At 34.4% G+C, this 20,514-nt stretch overlaps 2 pseudogenes across 1 annotated transcript; one reads left to right on the top strand and one right to left on the bottom strand.

Moving 5' to 3' along the window:
- Positions 1–3,592: 3,592 nt before the first annotated feature.
- LOC149235497 (protein SULFUR DEFICIENCY-INDUCED 2-like) lies at positions 3,593–7,125 on the top strand (annotated as a pseudogene). Its single transcript, XR_016245877.1, has 5 exons — positions 3,593–3,741; positions 3,831–3,986; positions 4,071–4,132; positions 4,231–4,581; positions 6,913–7,125. The product of XR_016245877.1 is annotated as a protein SULFUR DEFICIENCY-INDUCED 2-like (transcript).
- A 1,490-nt stretch (positions 7,126–8,615) lies between these two features.
- On the bottom strand, positions 8,616–10,301 carry LOC149235496 (putative pectinesterase 11; annotated as a pseudogene).
- Positions 10,302–20,514: the final 10,213 nt, after the last annotated feature.

Raw genomic sequence — 20,514 nt, 5'->3', positions numbered from 1 at the left:
GTGCATCATAAGCTTCGTTATTGTGGCTTCGATAATAATTGTTGAAATATATTATTCATGACCACCCAGCTCAGAGCGCTGGGTTATTATTAACTATTTTTTTGGATTAGAACTAAGTATAATATGTTTTAAACAAATTGTAGATTTATGTGGATTAAATCCTTTTTTTAATGTATAAATTAATTCACTGCATTTAAAACTCTCTTTAACTTCAAACCATTAAAAATTATATATTTATATATATATATATATATATATATATATATATATATATATATATAATTTAGTGTTTTTTTAAAATATGAGGATGATAAAGGCAGTTTCCTCGGCTTTATTTTACACGTGTGGCTGAAATTAAAATTCGTGTGGACGATAAGCTCCATGATTTTGGCTTCGACCATACTTACTGAAATATATTATTCATGACCATCCAGCTCACGGCTGGGTTATTATTAACTATATATTTATTTTGGATTGGAATTAAGTAGGGTGTGTTTTAAAGAAATTGTGGATTTATGTGGATTAAACCACTTTTTTTAATGTATAATTCAATTCTGTATGTTTAAAACTCTCCTCAATTTTAAACCATCAAAATTTGACAAATGTAATTTTTTAAAAATGTTTAGTGTTTTCTTTATGATGTTTTAGTTAAAAATATACTTGAAATATATTCAGTAAAATTAGTGAATTGCTCTCTATAATATTTTAATATTTTTTGTTTATTTTTTTAACATAGTGGGGAAAATGATTATAATTCAATTGAGAAATTCACATTGGGGACAATCATCACTCATAGTTATCCATAATGCAGGTTGACTCATCATTGCCTTGGAATTACCTAATGCAAGTTGATTCATCATGGTTATTCAAGAAAAACCATACCCTAGAATTACCTTACTAGTAGTCTGAGTGTTCATTTCATTCTTACCAAATGTCTCTGAGCCTTGGGCTATTATCCTATTTCCTTAAATTCCATGAAAACAAACTCTTAGCCCAACAAAAGCAATTTTAAGACATACTATAGAACTAAAAATAAAATCGTGAACAATTCTGATTTATAAATACAATTCTTCTATAAAATTTGTAAAAAATGTGTATATATTTAACTATTACTATGGTTTATGTTTACTCTATCCATCACCAACAAGGTGTGTTACTTAAACACATACTTGTAGTACGTTAAGCGGGCTTAAACACGTGTAGTACGTTAAGTGGGTTAAGCATTCAAGTAAACCAAAATCTAATTTATTAATTTTACAACTTGACCATGAGAATGAAACGAATCTAAAACATCACTAGAAACTATTTATTAATTTATTAAAATTAATAAATGTAGAGATGGTGTTGAAGAACTGAATTGTAAACATAATAATTTTTGCAAAACCGTCTAGAAATGACCTTTGTTTGGCTCTTTTATGCTTTAGGAATTATTACAAAAAGAAACTATAAACTTATAGATAACAATTTTAGGTACTTTTATTCCCAGGCTTCACATTCTTAGCTTTTCTCTATTATCTTTTGTCCCATTAATATTACAAGCTTTCAATTTTCCTTGGGTAAATATATTTAGACCCCTTTTTCACCTTTGAATAATTTGCTTTCTTGTTGATGCAACTTGAGGTGCATATGAGTGGACCATGCCAATTGAAGAGAGTTCTTGAGTGAATTTGAATATGCACACACATAGAAAGAAAAACATATTTTTATTAACCTATAGCCTAAGGATACACAACCATGGAAAATGAATCTGAGACCATTTAACAAAGGTTATTACCTACTCTACTTAAATATATATCTAGAAAACTAAGTGATCAATAAGAATCTAGTCTAAGAGAGACTTTATATCAAATAATGTCATATATATATATATATGTGTGTGTGTGTGTGTGTGTGTATGTATGTATGTATGTGCCCACAACTCAACAAATTTGGCTTCGTTTGAAATGTTTTTGTTCATGATGAGGTCTCATCAAATGCTCGATCTTAGTATTATTGAATTCCCATAGGTGTCACCTAGAAGGGACAAGGGGAAGAAAAAATATATATTTCATACTTCTTAAAAGGAATGTTGTTCAATAACTCACAATTCTTTCATTTGATCACTGTAAGTTGGATTAGAATCCGAGTCAAAATAGTTTCTTGAAATCCAATGAATATGTATATATCTCTTATGCAAACATCATTAAAATTCTCACTTGAATGAAACAAACAATCAATCCATGAGTGTGTTAGTGCATCATCGAACCTACATAGATAAAAGAACAAAACCTCTTCCTTGTCATAATAAATTTGGACCACAATCTTTCTTGTAGCCACTTGCTCTCCTTGAGTGTATTGGCCACCCAACTTTATTGGATTGTTTGGGCAAGAGGCTTGTCAAAGTGTCACCGACTCACCACTCACTTATGAAGGTTATCTTATGTCACAATGTCGCCTGTGGAACAGTGGAAGTGTCAATTCAACTACAATATGCACCAGATATCGAGTGTCTCAACATATCACTTAAAAGCTTTGAATGATATGGCTTATGAAGAATGACATACCGCCACTTATGAAATACTAAAACACTTTCAATACATTGTACTTTCTTGAATACAAACTCTCCGCGGTGGACCCCGACGTTGATTCCATGTGATTATAATCATGGAGAGGATGTAGAGGATAGTCCATCTTATAGTTTTACTTTGTTGGTCATCTTATATATCCCATAAGATATCCTTAGTAATATCTCATATATACAAATGCTATGGCATGTCTGCATCAAGGACATTTGATTTCAGAGTTATGAAGATTTTATTGTGAGTGTTCCATACAATTTCAAACCAAAATTGAGAATTCAATAAGTCATTTATGTGTTATGGTAATTTTGTTTTTTTTTTTATTATTATGATAGATATGTGTTTTTAATGAAACATTTATGAGTGAAGGGTTAATTTATCATCAAAACATCACTCTTGAAGGGTAAAATTTTAAACATAATGCTTCCTGAAGGGCAGAATAAATACCTAAAACGTCAAAAAAAATTGTATGATGGGTAAAGAGGAATCCAAATTTAGAGTGAAACATGTTTATTTTTCATCCCATTTTGTTGTGGATAGTTAATCCGTTGCAACTGCTCTGGAGATGGCCCGGCACCACGCGGTTGGACTCCTCACCATCATGGCCAGCGACAGATCTACGGCCAATTTCACTGCTCGAATTCGAGCAGAGAGCCTGGTCGAGCGTTGATGGATTTTTCTACGGCGTAGCAGAGAGGAGCCCGCTCAGATATTTCTATTGGAAATCGACTCTCCATGGTGCCCATTTCCCACCTCCAGAACATAGTGTCATATGATAAGCAGCTTAGCAAATTTCCAAACTAAATTTCTAATGTTCCCCTAAGAGATGGAGACAGGGAGCTGCACAGACATGTGCTCAGCTTCACTCGGGCTTTAAAGAGAACTATTTTGTCCGATATTCTTATAACAAGCTATTTTATTCATGATTTATGTGTGAAAAGTCAAAGTAATTGGAATTTTGGGGATATAGCTTAGGGAGAAGGATCCCGCTGGTGCCATCTTATGGTTCAGGGAAGCTATTAATGCCGGAGACCGTGTTGACAGTGCATTGAAGGATATGGCCGTCGTGATGAACCAGCAGAACCGGCCATTGGAAGCCATCGAGGCCATAAAATCCTTTAGACACCTTTGCTCCAAGCAAGCACAAGAGCCTCTTGATAATGTGCTAATTGATCTCTTTAAGGTATAATCTCAAACAAATCCCATATTTATAGGCAGTACACAACATGTACTCTGCTCTGTAACATTCTACGTCCTGTGTTTGTATTGCAGAAATGTGGGAGATTTGCTGAGCAGATTAGTCTATTGAAGCATAAGCTCTGCTTAATTCAGCAAGGAGTTGCATTCAATGGCAAATCGACCAAAACTGCACGGTCACATGGAAGGAAGTTTCAGGCTTCCGTAAAGCAAGAGACCACTCGGGTTCTGGTACATAGCATTGATAACCTTCTCCTGTTCTTTTAGTATTTCTGTGTAACAGTGGTTGAAAGAGAATGTAATGGTTGTTGGCAGGGTAATTTGGGATGGGCGTATATGATGCAACATGACTACTGTTCTGCAGAAATCGTTTACAGGTGGATTTCAATTGAAGTTGAATGATTGACTTTTTGTTATTCAATGACAATGTTAGAAATTGGAATAATGTGGTGTGTTAATGAATAATTGCAAGCAGGAAAGCACAGGCATTGGAGCCAGATGACAACAAAGCCTGTAATCTAAGCCTCTGTGTGATGAGGCAGGGGAAGGTGGAGGAGGCCTTGGGTCTTCTACAGGGGGTGTTGAACAACAACAGAGAGGAAAATCGAAGTCGTTGGATCGTGTCGAAGCGTTGTTGAAGGAAATCGTGGATTCGAAGACAGAGGTAAGGACCAGGGAAGAATGTCAATCAGCGGCATCGCGTCTTGAAGATTTGGAGTGGGTTTGGTGTTGTGAAGATGGAGGATCACAAGAAGAAGAGTGGGATGCAGCAGTTGAGGTGCATCGCAAATGGAATCGATTAAGAGTTTTCCAAGAGATAACTTCTGTAAAGATATAGTTTTTACTTTTTATCCCATAGTTAGCTATAAAAAGGTATAAAATATAAACTGATTCTCAGCAGATTGAATCCACCATTACACTGGTTGTTTTTTGACTTTACAACTTCCTTTTATTAGATAACCAATCTAACAGAATATATTTGATATTTGCTAATTGCTAATTGCCCGCAAGTTGTATTATACTATACATAATATTCCAATAACTTTCTCCATTGTTTGGCATTAGAGAAGGCAGTTTCTGCTGCACCAAGACCGATAACAGAGAAGCATCACACATTTATTTTTATTCACAGTAACAAAAGCTTCATTAACCTGGCACCCTACTAGATTGTTGTATATTTATATCTATTGAATTGAAAGACAAAATCGATATCTAACATTCTGTATATTAACTACAAAGTATTCCGTGTTGGGGATTTTTCTCTCAAAATCCCAAAAACAACATAAACTGGACATAGAACAGAGAAAAAAACTCTGTTTTTCACACACACACCACAAATTTCTATTCATTAATAAAAAAAAACTGTTGTTACAAACTATGGTTCTTCCTCTCTCACAGAGGGATTTACAAAAAAAAACAAAAGACTCAGACTGCTGTGTCTGCTGTATATTCTATTTTGCTGCTGCTGTCTTTCTTTTTCATTCACGCGCTGTTGCGTTCTATATTTTCACTTCTTCGCACTGCTGTGCATTACAACACAATTTACACTGCTGTGTATTACAATTCTATTACCTGGGCGCTGCTGCGTCTCCCCTCTTCACACACTAACGCAAAAAAAACATTACAAATATATATATGACAAAAAAAGGACTTACATACGTTTTCATACGTTTTCACTTGCCAAGCTGCCGTAAAATAAAAAACAATAAAATTAAATGATTTTACCAGCTTTTACTTGTGCCCATACTAGCGTTTACTTGTGCCCATACTCCCGCTGAAATAAAATTAAAAACTTTACCAAAACTTACCAACCCACAGTAAATAGCATTTACTGTTTTACTGACATTTACTGGCAGTAAGTAAAAACTTTTACTTCACGGTAAAATTTCATTTAATGTTGGCCTAATTGGGGCACACACATATGATGCCATCTGCGATGGATCGCATCGCACCATCGCAATCGCAGAAAATACAACACATATGGGAGGGTGACAAGGTGAGTTGCGATTTGCGATATGCGATAGATCACATCGCAAATAAAATAAACTTGCAGTTGAAATTATATTTCAACATTCCGCCTCTCATCAATTTTGATTAAAAAAAATTCATATTAGTTATTGAACTTCTGTTCAAGTTGAGATTTGGGTTTCGAAGTATTGAGTGATGGAGTGAGGCTTTGTATAATAAATTTTTAAGGCTACATAACACATAGCTACAAGATGACAATCCTCCAATCTAACAAACATATTTGTAGAGAAATGTTTGTGATTCAAATAATTTACTATAGATCTTCCTTCCATTCTACCTAACAAAGATGGGTTGTAAGCAATGTTTTAAAAATAATAATATTTTATCTTATTTTTCTCTAATAGAAATTGTTCATATATTATAATATCAGTTCGTCTAGCCGTCTACTCAAAAGTGGTTGCGAAACGAATGAGCTTGCAATTTTACCCTGAATAACACGACATATCCCCAATTGATATTCACAGTAAATTTGAGATTAATGTTAACTTAAAACGATAATCAACATCATTTTAAATCAGAATCATTCAAAAATAATTAACATATATTTTTTATTATTTATAAATTTAGTTTCAATAAATATTAATAAAAATTTATTTTATTGTTTTACAGTGAAAATGTGTATAAACTTTCCTCAGTTTTAAGTAAAAATTATGGATTACTAAAAACTATAATCTATAAATAATTTTATAGATAATATCTTTTTACTAGTAAGAAATCAAAAGTTGATTTTAAAAATCAATTATATTTTGAAAAATTATTTTGTTATCAAGTTAAAAATTAAACATCCCTGTCAAGGTAAGATTTTACTGATTAACTTGTCAAAAGTAAAATTTTACTAATAAACTTGTAATTTAAAAATTCAATTCATATAACTACATAAATAAATTGAACTAAATGTGTTTGTAATCACTTGGGTTTGTCTAATAATTAAGTAAAGAAAAAATTGCAAATTTATGTGGCAGAGAGTAGCACTTATTTGATAATGATAAATGACCTTGTCACAATATCTATGGTATATTGGTACTAAAATAAAAAAAAATGATTAAATATAATTAAAAACCAAGTGAAAGCTATTTTATTCATGATTTCTGTGTGAAAAGTCAAAGTAATTGGAATTTTGGGGATACAGCTTAGGGAGAAGGATCCCGTTGGTGCCATCTTATGGTTCAGGGAAGCTATTAATGCCGGAGACTTGTCAGCGCATTGGAGACTCGTCAGCGCATTGAAGGATATGGTCATTCAGCCATTGGAAGCCAATGGTCGTCATGATGAACCAGCAGAACCAGCCATTCAGCCATTGGAAGCCATCGAGGCCATAAAATCTTTGTTCCTCAAGTTTTAGAAAATACTAGAAAATACTCAAATTAATATCTAACTTGGTCAATCTTGAAACCCTCAACTTTATTAAAATGTTTGTGGTTGAATAATTGTGATTAAGTTTGATTAAAAAATAGCATGTATTGATGTTTTGATGTTTTGTTGGTTGAAAAATAGTTTATCCTTGTTCTTAAAGTTTTAGAAAATATTAGAAAATACCCAAATTAATATCCAAGTTGGTTGAGAATTCTGAAGTTTTAGAAAATACTAGAAAATACCCAAATTAATATCCAAGTTGGTGGATCCTGACATTAAAATGTATGTATCCTTTACTTTCTTTTCCTACAATAGTATTTTCTATGAACACCTCAACTTTATTAAAATGTGTGTATCCTCTACCTTATTTTCTTACAATGGTATTTTCTATAAACACACAAAAAGAATCACAATAGGATCTAATGATTTTTTATATCTCATGATTCTTTTTTAATTTAATAGTTATAATTTATATTTTTCAAAATCTTGTTTTAATTTTTGCTATTTTTTTTTTTTAGCTAAAATTGTGATTCAGAGAAGCTACAATTTCCCTGAGAAAATAGTGGAAATTCAAGTAAAATTTTGAAAAAATCCAAAAAAAAATAAAAAATATATATATTACCATTATTAGATTTTTTAATAAAATATGGCCGCCAAAAATAGCTTTAACTACAGAATTGTGGCCTCGGTAGAACTAAAATTATTATGAATGAGAAGAAAAAGTGAACAACCGGACTATGAACGTACCACGAATGAGGAAAGCTGGTAGACAAACCTGACAACCCTAACACACTCATTCAGGACTATTTTAATCCTTAACTAGTATTTAGATCCGGCTGATGGTTTACTTTCTATGACGATATCATAATCGATCCTAAGCAAATCACGAGGTGCAGTAAGGTCAGATTTAGGATTTAGCTTTGCCTCATCATCATTGAGATGGATTAAATGTGTAGATCAAAGGGATATACCATACTACATAAAATCGTAAACCAGATGATCCAACCATTGCATTCTGCTAAGAACATACATGGTACACGCTATTTCACTTGGTATAGCCTTTCAAACTAAATTTGTTTGCAAAGTGGAATAACTCGAGTCGTTATTAATGAAGGGAGTCACAATTCATGAGTGCATGAGTCGACGAACGGCTGATTATTCAGGAAACAGGTTGAATTGCTAAATTGAAGTCTCTGAAATAAGATTTATTCCCAAAAAACAAGAGGCAAATTGATTAGCATTCTTCTCCGGGGTGTACCTACACATTTCAATTTTACCCCGAGATAAACGATGGAAGGAATTCTACAAAGACATTGACTGATGGGCCAGTTTCGTTTTGCCAGTCTTTGATCGCATGAGACAAGAGAGACAGCTACACTTTTAAATATCAAGTTCTCATTCCGGAACAATCCAGAATTGTGGGATGATATTTCAGCCACTTCGTGGAGCCAAATTGATAGCTCTCTCAACGCTATATGGTTAATTTCTGATCCAATTCTCCCCATCAATGAAACTCGTGCTCAAAAACGGTGCAGCCTCCACGTCACTTAGTTCACGCGACCATGAAACTCTTCCTTTATTAGTTGCACCAGGTCCAGAACATTTGTACAGTCCATAAACCACAGTGCTGCACATAGACAATTAAAAACAATTACATTATTAGAACAGGAGTCTTGTAGCTCACTCATAGAAGTGTGCATTTTATTTGCTGAGATGGAAGGCAGTAACTTACGAATCTCTTATGGGATCCTTCCAATTATCCCATCCCTCTGGAAAGATAATGTCAGCAATGTAAGTGTAAGCAAATACTACTCTCAAGTAACGTCCCCAAGCCCTGCCGAGGTACATTAAACCAATCCCTGTAATCTTGCAATTTAGAAAGGTGAAGCCCGTGTCTTCACTCGGAGAGGATCTACTCTGAGCTGTAATAGCACCATTTAATTGAGGGATAGTATGCAGATGGCATCTCTGCGAATAAGCAACCGCCAGCATTGTTTATCGTTTGTGAACCGTATAACAGAAAATACATTGAAAATGGATTATTTGTATTTAGTTTACCTCATAGAGAGATTATCCATCACCGCATATGAAATCGACTGCACCTTCAATGAAACAGTCACTGAAGTAATGCTTGCCGCTGTCATCCAGGACAGTGTCTTGGTAACCAAGAAGGTGACATCCGTAAAATGAACAGCGATCTCCCGAAATCCTCAGCGCCACAGCTTGATCGCCCGGACCATATGAATTCTGTGCCACAGCTCTATACTTCTCAATAATCTCAACTTTCATGACTATGACATCATAAATTATATTGTGGCTTAATAACCAAATACCTGGATTGTAATATATCTAGCCGTGAAATCTGAAGCGAAAACAGACACCGTTGCGCAGTAATATGTACCCCCACTCGATTTCGCACTGTCATTCCAAGTGATGACGGTGTTGTTAGCGCCAGAGCCACTCAGAATTATGAATGATTTCTCTGCAGGAATCGTCACCTTCTCCCTCTTCACATTAAGGCACTCACATTTCAGTGTCCCATCCTAAAAATCACTTCTCTGCAAATAATTTTATCTATAACTATAATATTCTATCAAAGATTATATTGATCTTCAGAAAAAGTTTGATGACAAATAGTTTTCCAAAATTGATGCGGCATCTATGCACCAAAAAAAGTGAAATTCCTGCATGCCTTTCCCTCCGGAATAGGCCGAATAAACCCATTTTCTATACTTGAATTTCTGAATGGATCATAGGCATAAAACGGAGAACAGAAGGCGCTAAGAGCCAAATGACTGCTGCGAGGTCTATGCTGCATACATGTATCCGTTCTCCGTTCTCCAGGACATATCTTTAATGAAACGAGACGGGTTCATTTGTTACTCACTTGTAAATACCGGGCTTGATAAGAATTAAGATCAAGTTCGCATTGTTGGCTGGAACTGCATTGATAGCGTCCTGAACTGTTGTAAAATCGCCGTTGGCCTTCTCCTTGGCTACGACTATAACTCTGGCCGCTACATCGTTCAGTTTTCGAGACGATCCGCTATTTAATTTAGCATGGCCTTGAGATATCGTACTTACACAGTGGGTAGGTTGTAGAGAAAAGAGACGGAGTGATGCAAGAAACAAAACGGTAACGGCTAGTTTCTGACAGTTAGACATCATGGATCATACAGCAACCGCACTAGATAGAGGTGATGTTTTCAAGAATATTGAAAGTACTGCAAAAAAATAGGTAGCTACAGAGGAACTGAATATTGCATGGGAGACCTGTTGATGAATGGTATATATAAGCAGAAGGCTAAGTAGGATCCCTTCAACTGCGCACGCCCCGTAGAGAGATTGCTTTCTAATGAATCGTTTAACACGTGAACAAGACCTAGCTGTGAGTTATCCGCCGAATTATTTTGCCAACAAGCTTCTTGTTAAATCTCAAGAAAACGTGACTTCCGTCACTCCATTTGAGGTTTGCCTCGTTTTAAAGCAGCGGCTTAGCTTCTGCATTTAAATTGGTAACGAATAGCGTGGCCAACAATCTTGTTGCTAAGCCTTGAATAAAATGTGAGTACCATCCCTCCATTAAAGTCGGCTTAGCTTCTGCATTTAAATTGCTAATGAATTTACTGTGATAGAATTGGACTCGTAAAATTGTGAAGACATATTAATAGCGTTGACTTTGCCGCATAAATTCAAAACCACGTCCTTTTCCTGAAAAGGTAACAACACTAATTTTTGCTTTCAAACAGTGACGGCCTAATCTCATGGCATATGCCTTGTATAATATCCATGTAGCACCAAATCCTCTGTTGGAATATTAATCACGGCAAACGGCGCCGCCCCACTGTTCCCACGTCATGTAATTTAATGTGAGTGGGCGAGAGTCGCTAAGACATCATTTCAAGACGGCGGAGTTTGGCGGAGATCATTATTGATTCTCCCCGGTATGTATTTATAAATTTCAATGTTTAGTAATGAAATAATAAGCTTATTCTACGAGTTTTCAGTGTGTCTGATATGGTATCAGAGCCGAGAGTTTATGTTGTGTCCACTGTGTGAGGAAGAGCGAGCGTTGTGGAAGTGCAACCAATGCGTAGATCAAACACTTAAGTGGAGGGCTCGGTGGTGTGTGATACGAACACTTATCAGAAGAGTAGGTGGGAGAGTTGTTGCCACCGTATGAGGAGCTAGTGTGGCTTGAAGAGTTGTTGTGCGTGTGCCACCGTGTGAGGAGCCAATGTGGCTTGAAGCGTTGTTGTGCGTGTGTGAAGCTGTAAATCCAAGCCAACGCTGGACTGTGGTGCTATGCCCAGTAGAGATTGTGGCGTTGTATGAGGAGGGCGCCGAGTTGCCATTACATTTGAGCCACGGATGTGGAAGTGGCCCAGATTTCTAGTATGCGCGAGTCTGAAACTTGTGTGAAGCTGTGTAGAGGGGCAGTGGCGTGGAGGAGCTGCCTAGAGAAGCAACGAGCAAACGCTGCGAGGTGAAGCGGACTGTAGAATCTGTCGCTCATCAAAAAGCGTGTGGAGGACGCTGCATTGCTAGTGGGATCAGATATGTTGTTAAAAGACCCCAGCTTGGAGGAAGAGTAACTGTGAAGAAGATCCCAGCCAAAATTTGTAAGCAACAACGATTACTTGAACTTGTGTGAAGAGTCTGTGAAATTCGCTTTAAGATCTTTTGTTTGAGTGTTTTCTCCTGTAACCGTTTGTTTATTAAGTTGTAGAATAGAGGGGATAAAAGGGGCCCAATTGGGGTTGGCTGGAACTTTATTCTAGTGTAAAGGCGCTACGTAAAGAAGCCTTAGCTGCAAATTATTTTGAATTTGACTCTATGGTAGAGTGATGGGTCCACATAGGAGATAGTTTTGGAGAGAATGGAAACAAGTGAGGAGAAAGAATGAAATGGCAATAGTTGCAGAAGAATATGAAACAGTTTTGGAAAGAATGGAAACAAGTGAGGAGAAAGAATGAAATGGCAATAGTTGCAGAAGAATATGAAACGCTTCAACCAAAAGTAGTTCTAAATCAGATAGAAAAATTTAAAGACACTTATGCAATACTGAAACGATTAATGTTAGTTCTGCTAATTTTCTCAGGGAAAAGTTTTGAACTTTGAGCAATAAAAATGGAGGGATTGTTTGGTTCAGTGAATTTATGGCAATTTGTTCAAAGAATTTCCATAAATGCCAATGATAAAAGTAGAGGTGCAGTAGTAGCATTGTTTCTCATCATATCAGCGTTAGATGAAAATATTTTGTCTAGTCTTTTGTATGAATTTGGTGAAATATGTGATGCAAAAATATTTTGGGATATTCTTGAAATGAAATAAGTAGCTGAAGTTGATGAGGGTGTTGTTGCTAAAGGTGATTGTGTTGAAAGCATCATAACTGGGATTAAGGCTGAAAGTATGTCTTTCAATGACAATAAAGTAGTATGTGATATTAAGGAAACTCCTTGTGATGCAGAGATTTATGAAGTCAAATTTGATAACAATTATGTATCCCATGAAGAGTGGTTCAATATGATGCATGAAGAGCATTTTATTGATGAGTTGTTGTTTGGTGAGAAGAGTTGATTACCTCCATACACAAATCAAATGGAGGACAACATGTTTGCATCGACATAATTGACGAAAGAGTTTGAAGACATGAATCAACCAACTAAGTCAGCAAAGAAAAATGAAGGAAGCAAAGTTCCTTTCAAAGAGCACAATGACAAAAATCAATATGGTTCTATTTATGAATCTAATATTGTTTTTGAGTGTGCAGATATTGACAATTTGGAAGAAGCAACAAAACTTGAAGAAATTGCAAGCATTAAGGACAGGTATAAATCCCAAGAACGTGAAGCAATGTTGAATACAAAGAACGTTACCTGCAATCAAGAAAGGAGAAGCTCAATCACTATCTTATGACAAGAAAGGTGAAGATGAAACCCCATCAACAAATGAACAAGCATGGACCCTTTAGCAAGAAGACAAAATGAAATGTTTTGTTGTAATCTTAGCTGGGACTTAGACTAGCAGGAAAGCTAAATTTTATGTTGTCGTGATTAAGGGGAGGTGTTAGAATATTAATCACAACTACGGATTATGTTCCCACTTCATGTAATTTAATGTGAGTCAGCAAGAGTCGCTAAGACGTCATTTCAAGACGGGGGAGATCAGCGAAGATCATTATTAATTCTCCTGGGTATATATCTATAAATTTCAATGTTTAGTAATGAAATAATAAGCTCATTATATGAGTTTTCAGTGTTTATGATATCCTCCGTGATAACTTGTCATGAAATTTAATTCTGATCGAAATTTTCATTTGGTTCGGACTTTTATTGAACACTGAGATGACAAAGGAAGCACGATTATATCCTTGTTTCCAACCAAATCGACCTAAACAAATAAAAAATTAACTAAACTACCTGCGGCTCCCGTACTTCAATCTCAAGCTTAAAGGCGTGTCCGCAACAAATTGTTTAGCCAATTATCTTTGTTCGTTTTTATCTGAAATGTCAACCTATATGCCTTTTAAAAAAAGTTTTAATCGTGGGAGACGCCTTTCTTTCAACGGAGCGTTAATAAAGTGAGAAGCATTCTAAATAAAACTAGGATACGGTCCGTATCTATCTTTGTTCGTTTTTATCTGAAATGTCAACCTATATGCCTTTTAAAAAACAGATTTAATCGTGGGAGACGCCTTTCTTTCAACGGAGCGTTAATAAAGTGAGAAGCATTCTAAACAAAACTAGGATACGGTCCGTATCGTTCAAAATTTTCAATGCTATTTCACTCATATCGAGAATGAGATGACAACTCCATGCACAAACCTTTGGAAACGATTTGCCCAGTACTTTGAAGCTTCTCATCAACCAAAACACTTTGAAATATAGGTGCACAATCTAATCCGAACCTTTGGAGGACAAATTCTTGTTATCTTATATGTGCACATAGAGCTGCAACTATAAACTTATCAATCATATTATTTGTAATTTAGAGAAAATCTGTTTCTACATGTGCTTTCTAAATTAAAACTATGAAAATAAGTATGAATGCGTTAGGAACTTCTAATTCTAATATATCACTGTGTACGTTTGGATAATAGTTCTAAATAATGGTTCATGCATGTTTACATTTGGATAATAGTTCTAAATAATGATTCATGTTTTTAATTTTAAATAGTCTGATTTAATTTAGATAATTTAGAATGTAATGAGACTCATAATCAGAGTTGGAATTTGGATTCCTCTTTACCCATCATACAATTTTTTTTTGATGTTTTAGGTATTTATTCTGCCTTCAGGAAACATTATGTTTAAAATTTTACCCTTTAAGAGTGATGTTTTGATGATAAATTAACCCTTCACTAATAAATGTTTCATTAAACACACATATCTATCATAATAATAAAAAAAAACAAAATTACCATAACACATAAATGACTTATTGAATTCTCAATTTTGGTTTGAAATTGTATGGAACACTCACAATAAAATCTTCATAACTAATCAAATGTCCTTGATGCAGACATGCCATAGCATTTGTATAAATGAGATATTACTAAGGATATCTTATGGGATATATAAGATGACCAACAAAGTAAAACTATAAGATGGACTATCCTCTACATCCTCTCCATGATTATAATCACATGGAATCAACGTCGGGGTCCATCGGGGAGAGTTTGTATTCAAGAAAGTACAATGTATTGAAAGTGTTTTAGTATTTCATAAGTGGCGGTATGTCATTCTTCATAAGCCATATCATTCAAAGCTTTTAAGTGATATGTTGAGACACTTGATATCTGGTGCATATTGTAGTCGAATTGACACTTCCACTGTTCCACATGCGACATTGTGACATAAGATAACCTTCATGAGTGGTGAGTCGGTGACACTTTGACAAGCCTCTCGCCCAAACAATCCAATAAAGTTGGGTGGCCAATACCCTCAGGGAGAGCAAGTGGCTACAAGAAAGATTGTGGTCCAAATTTATTATGACAAGGAAGAGGTTTTGTTCTTTTATCTACGTAGGTTCGATGATGCACTAACACACTCATGGATTGATTGTTTGTTTCATTCAAGTGAGAATTTTAATGATGTTTGCATAAGAGATATATACATATTCATTGGATTTCAAGAAACTATTTTGACTCGAATTCTAATCCAACTTACAGTGATCAAATGAAAGAATTGTGAGTTATTGAACAACATTCCTTTTAAGAAGTATGAAATATATATTTTTTCTTCCCCTTGTCCCTTCTAGGTGACACCTATGGGAATTCAATAATACTAAGATCGAGCATTTGATGAGACCTCATCATGAACAAAAACATTTCAAACCAAGCCAAATTTGTTGAGTTGTGGGCACATACATACATATATATATATATATATATATATATATATATATATATATATATATATATATATATATGACATTATTTGATATAAAGTCTCTATTAGACTAGATGCTTATTGATCACTTAGTTTTCTAGATATATATTTAAGTAGAGTAGGTAATAACCTTTGTTAAATGGTCTCAGATTCATTTTCCATGGTTGTGTATCCTTAGACTATAGGTTAATAAAAATATGTTTTTCTTTCTATGTGTGTGCATATTCAAATTCACTCAAAAACTCTCTTCAATTGGCATGGTCCACTCATATGCACCTCAAGTTGCATCAACAAGAAAGAAAATTATTCAAAGGTGAAAAAGGGGTCTAAATATGTTTACCCAAGGAAAATTGAAAGCTTGTAATATTAATGGGATAAAAGATAATAGAGAAAAGCTAATAATGTGAAACCTGGGAATAAAAGTACCTAGAATTGTTATCTATAAGTTTATAGTTTCTTTTTGTAATAATTCCTAAAGCATAAAAGAGCCAAACAAAGGTCATTTCTAGACGGTTTTGCAAAAATTATTATGTTTACAATTCAGTTATTCAACACCATCTCTACATTTATTAATTTTAATAAATTAATAAATAGTTACTAGTGATGTTTTAGATTCGTTTCATTCTCATGGTCAAGTTGTAAAATTAATAAATTAGATTTTGGTTTACTTGAATGCTTAACCCACTTAACGTACTACACGTGTTTAAGCCCACTTAATGTACTACAAGTATGTGTTTAAGTAACACACCTTGTTGGTGATGGATAGAGTAAACATAAACCATAGTAATAGTTAAATATATACACATTTTTTACAAATTTTATAGAAGAATTGTATTTATAAATCAGAATTGTTCACGATTTTATTTTTAGTTCTATAGTATGTCTTAAAATTGCTTTTGTTTGGCTAAGAGTTTGATTTCATGGAATTTAAGGAAATAGGATAATAGCCCAAGGCTCAGAGACATTTGGTAAGAGTGAAATGAACACTCAGACTACTAGTAAGGTAATTCTAGGGTATGGTTTTTCTTGAATAACCATGATGAATCAACTTGCATTAGGTAATTCCAAGGCAATGATGAGTCAACCTGCATTATGGATAACTATGAGTGATGATTGTCCCAATTTGAATTTCTCAATTGAATTATAATCATTTTCCCCACTATGTTAAAAAAATAAACAAAAAATATTAAAATATTATAGAGAGCAATTCACTAATTTTACTGAATATATTTCAAGTATATTTTTAACTAAAACATCATAAAGAAAACACTAAACTTTTTTAAAAAATTACATTTGTCAAATTTTGATGGTTTAAAATTGAAGAGAATTTTAAACATACGGAATTGAATTATACATTAAAAAAAGTGATTTAATCCACATAAATCCACAATTTCTTTAAAACACACCCTACTTAATTCCAATCCAAAAGAAATATATAGTTAATAATAACCCAGCCGTGAGCTGGATGGTCATGAATAATATATTTCAGTAAGTATGGTCTAAGCCAAAATCATGGAGCTTATCGTCCACACGAATTTTAATTTCAGCCACACACGTGTAAAATAAAGAGGAGGAAACTGCCTTTATCATCCTCATATTTTTAATTAAAACATCATTAAAAAAACACTAAATTATATATATATATATATATATATATATATATATATATATATAATTTTTAATGGTTTAAAGTTAAAGAGAGTTTTAAATGCACTGAATTAATTTATACATTAAAAAAATGATTTAATCCACATAAATCTACAATTTGTTTAAAACATATTATACTTAGTTCTAATCCAAAAAAATAGTTAATAATAACCCAGCGCTCTGAGCTGGGTGGTCATGAATAATATATTTCAGCAATTATTATCGAAGCCACAATCACGAAGCTTATGATGCACACTAATTTTAATTTCAGCTGTAAAATAAAGTCGAGAAAACTGCCCTTATCGTCCTCTCATTTTTTCAATCCTTCAAAATAATCATCAGAAAGCAACTAGGTTTTTTTTCTATAACCAATTTTCAAACCCTTATTCACAAATTGACACAACTTCAACAACTATACAACTCTACAAATATTATGGTCATAACCGCAAATTGACACAGCTTCAACAATTATACAACTCTACAAATATTATGGTTATAAGCGCAAATATTAGGGTTATAACCGCAAGACTAGAATAACCAGGAAATCCTATAATTATGAAGATAAAATTACACGGCAAGCAAATTGTTTGGATTTCAAAATTACACTGCAAACCCATTGTCGGGATTTCAAAATTAAGTGTTATAGTAACAATTTGTTCAAATTAGTGTCTGTTCCAAGATGAATGGATAGGTATAGACTTTGGATAAGATTTCAATAACGTTTTCAGAAAAACCTTAGCCGTCAAAAATACGTTCTGTATCCTTCCAAACACGTCATGCCTGACGGTCATTTAAAAAAGTTCAACGTATTTTACGGGCGAAATGGCCTCTGACGGGCAAAATGCCCGTCAAATTCCAACCCTGGTACCCGTGAACGTTGTATGCCAATATAAGTGGGCGGCACAAATATCCGATGCACAATTTGAGCCGACATAATTTTAGCAGGACCAATTTTCTTGTTTTCTCCTCCTCCCATATAATGTGCTGCTAAGTTATTGGTAGTGAAGAAATTCAGTGTTATAAGTAGATATGTATCGTAACTTGAAGGTGTCTTGTCAACTTTGGCAAAAGCTATTGGTTTTTATTGAAATAATATTATTTTCGAGTGCCTCATTAATGAGAGGTTGCAAATCGACAAAAAGTTGATGCAAATCATGCAATAATTTTGGTAACTTAAGGCATTGGCACCCATATATTATCAATCCTTCCCAATCTAAGAGTTTTGAATATCAATATGAACAACCCACACCTAGTTTCCTTATAAGAATTTTTTTTCGAATAACTTCTTTTGAAGTTTGATTTCCTCTTTAACAACAAAGTTGACCAGTTGGTCACATTGTTATAGTTCATATTTCCAGCTAGATATAGTTGTAGATGACATAACAATAAGAGTAAGTCGAACCGACTAAATGAGATGAAGTTTTTTTGTACAAGAAGTTGGGCATAGTCAACCACAACCATGTCCTGCTTTGCGTCATGTGATGGTGCCATTTACTTGCAAATGTTGGGATTCCCCTTATGGATCTTCTCTGTGAAGTACATGTATCTCTTATTTATTTCCGACTTATCACCTACAATACCAGTGAGACCATCACACCAATATAAGAAATATAAACACATTTCATATCATAAAATATTAAAAGCATGAAATTAGATGGGGAACTTACACATTCTCCTGAATTTCTCCTTGACCTCTGTTATATGCTCGTTGTTGGTGATTTTGAAGTAATAATCGAGATAAGTGGTCTAATCAACCGCATTGGTAGGAGTGGCAGTGCCAATAGTGAGGATCATAGTGGGGCCATCTGCCCTTTGAGCCTTCCAGAATGCCTCTAGATCTTAGCACTTAGAAGTGGGGACCTAGTTTTCTGTCCATTGTGCTACCTTATTCAAAAGGAGCTGAAAGATTTCGGGGTAGAGGATATTTTCCCTCTAGACTTCCATTGCAGTAATCAAATCACAACTAAAATGGAGCTAAAAACACAAAAAATTAACACACAATGGAACAAAGTAAAACACAGTGGTTGTGGGGTAAAAACCATAAGTGAAATTTCCTAAAACATATATTAACAAAACATACTTTAGATTATATTTTCAAATACATGAAATACATTAACATGGAGGATTTGGCTCCTTCACCTAAGTAGAACAAAAATTCTTACTGGGATTTACACTTCACCAGGAGTTGCAGAGTAACTCTCTGTAAAACCCAGTACTTGTTTGTTTTCAAGCGCCTACAACAATTTTATCCACTATTTTCTCCTCTTGACCTCTCAGACTTACACCCTCGACTATATAAAATACTTTTACATACATATGTTTCAAAACATACAATTTTGACTCAGTAATAAATGACAGAGAAAAACTTTAAGACACAAGATGGGCCATTATACAGAAAATGTTTTTCTATGTTGTGGAGTGAATATTTTCCCACACGGTTTACCAACGATTCATTAAATATACATTCCTTCTTAATTACTTGTTGTGTGTTGCAGAATGGAGAATGTGTACTCCTACTCAGAGCTTCATTTAATTTGTCCTTTAGTCTGCGAACAAAAAATCTGCAACCTGCAAGTAAAATCTATTTGGAAGTATGGTTGTTGTCAGTGTATTTAACACGGTGGTTGGGATTAATTTTCAAAAACTCCCCCTTAATCACAACTGCCTCCATTGACAATTCCCAAACAATCTCTGAGATAAAAAAAAAAAATCATGTGCCAATGGCTTTGTGAAAATATCCACAACTTGTTCTTTTGACCTATAGTGCTGCAAAACAATTTCACCATTGTTAATCAATTCTATAATAAAATGATATTTAGCATCAATGTGTTTGGTCCTCTTATGAAAAACATAATTATTTGATAATGCAATTGTGGAATTGTTGTCGGAGAAAATAGTTGTTATTCCCTCTTGGTCGTGGCATAAATCCCTCAACATTTTGCTCATCAAAACTACTTGACACGTTATTGTTGCTGCAATGACATATTCAAATTCTTCTATTGACAGTGACACTATTGGCCGCTTCTTCGAGGCCCTTGAAATGGCTACGAACCCAAATAGAAAACATATCCTTACGTGCTCTTTCTATCATCGACACTTCCTGCCCAATCATTGTCAGTATAACCAACTAGTCTAAAATCATTTGTTGTGGTGCACAAAATACCATACTCCTTTGTCCCATTGACATACCTTAGAATCCTTTTGGCTGCTTGCCAATGCGTCTCCCTGGGTGTCTCCATTAACCTTGACATCAGGCTTACTACATTATATCCGGCCTAGTTTTTGTCAAATACATCAAGTTGCCCACCATACATTATATCCGGCCTAGTTTTTGTCAA

This window comes from Pinus tabuliformis, chromosome 8 (assembly GCF_031772625.1).
Source record: "Pinus tabuliformis cultivar Carrire ecotype Pingquan chromosome 8, CPIR1, whole genome shotgun sequence".
In the NCBI taxonomy this organism is placed as follows: Eukaryota; Viridiplantae; Streptophyta; class Pinopsida; order Pinales; family Pinaceae; genus Pinus; species Pinus tabuliformis.
Note: the sequence above shows the minus strand (reverse complement) of the source record. Positions and strands in the feature narration are given on the sequence as shown.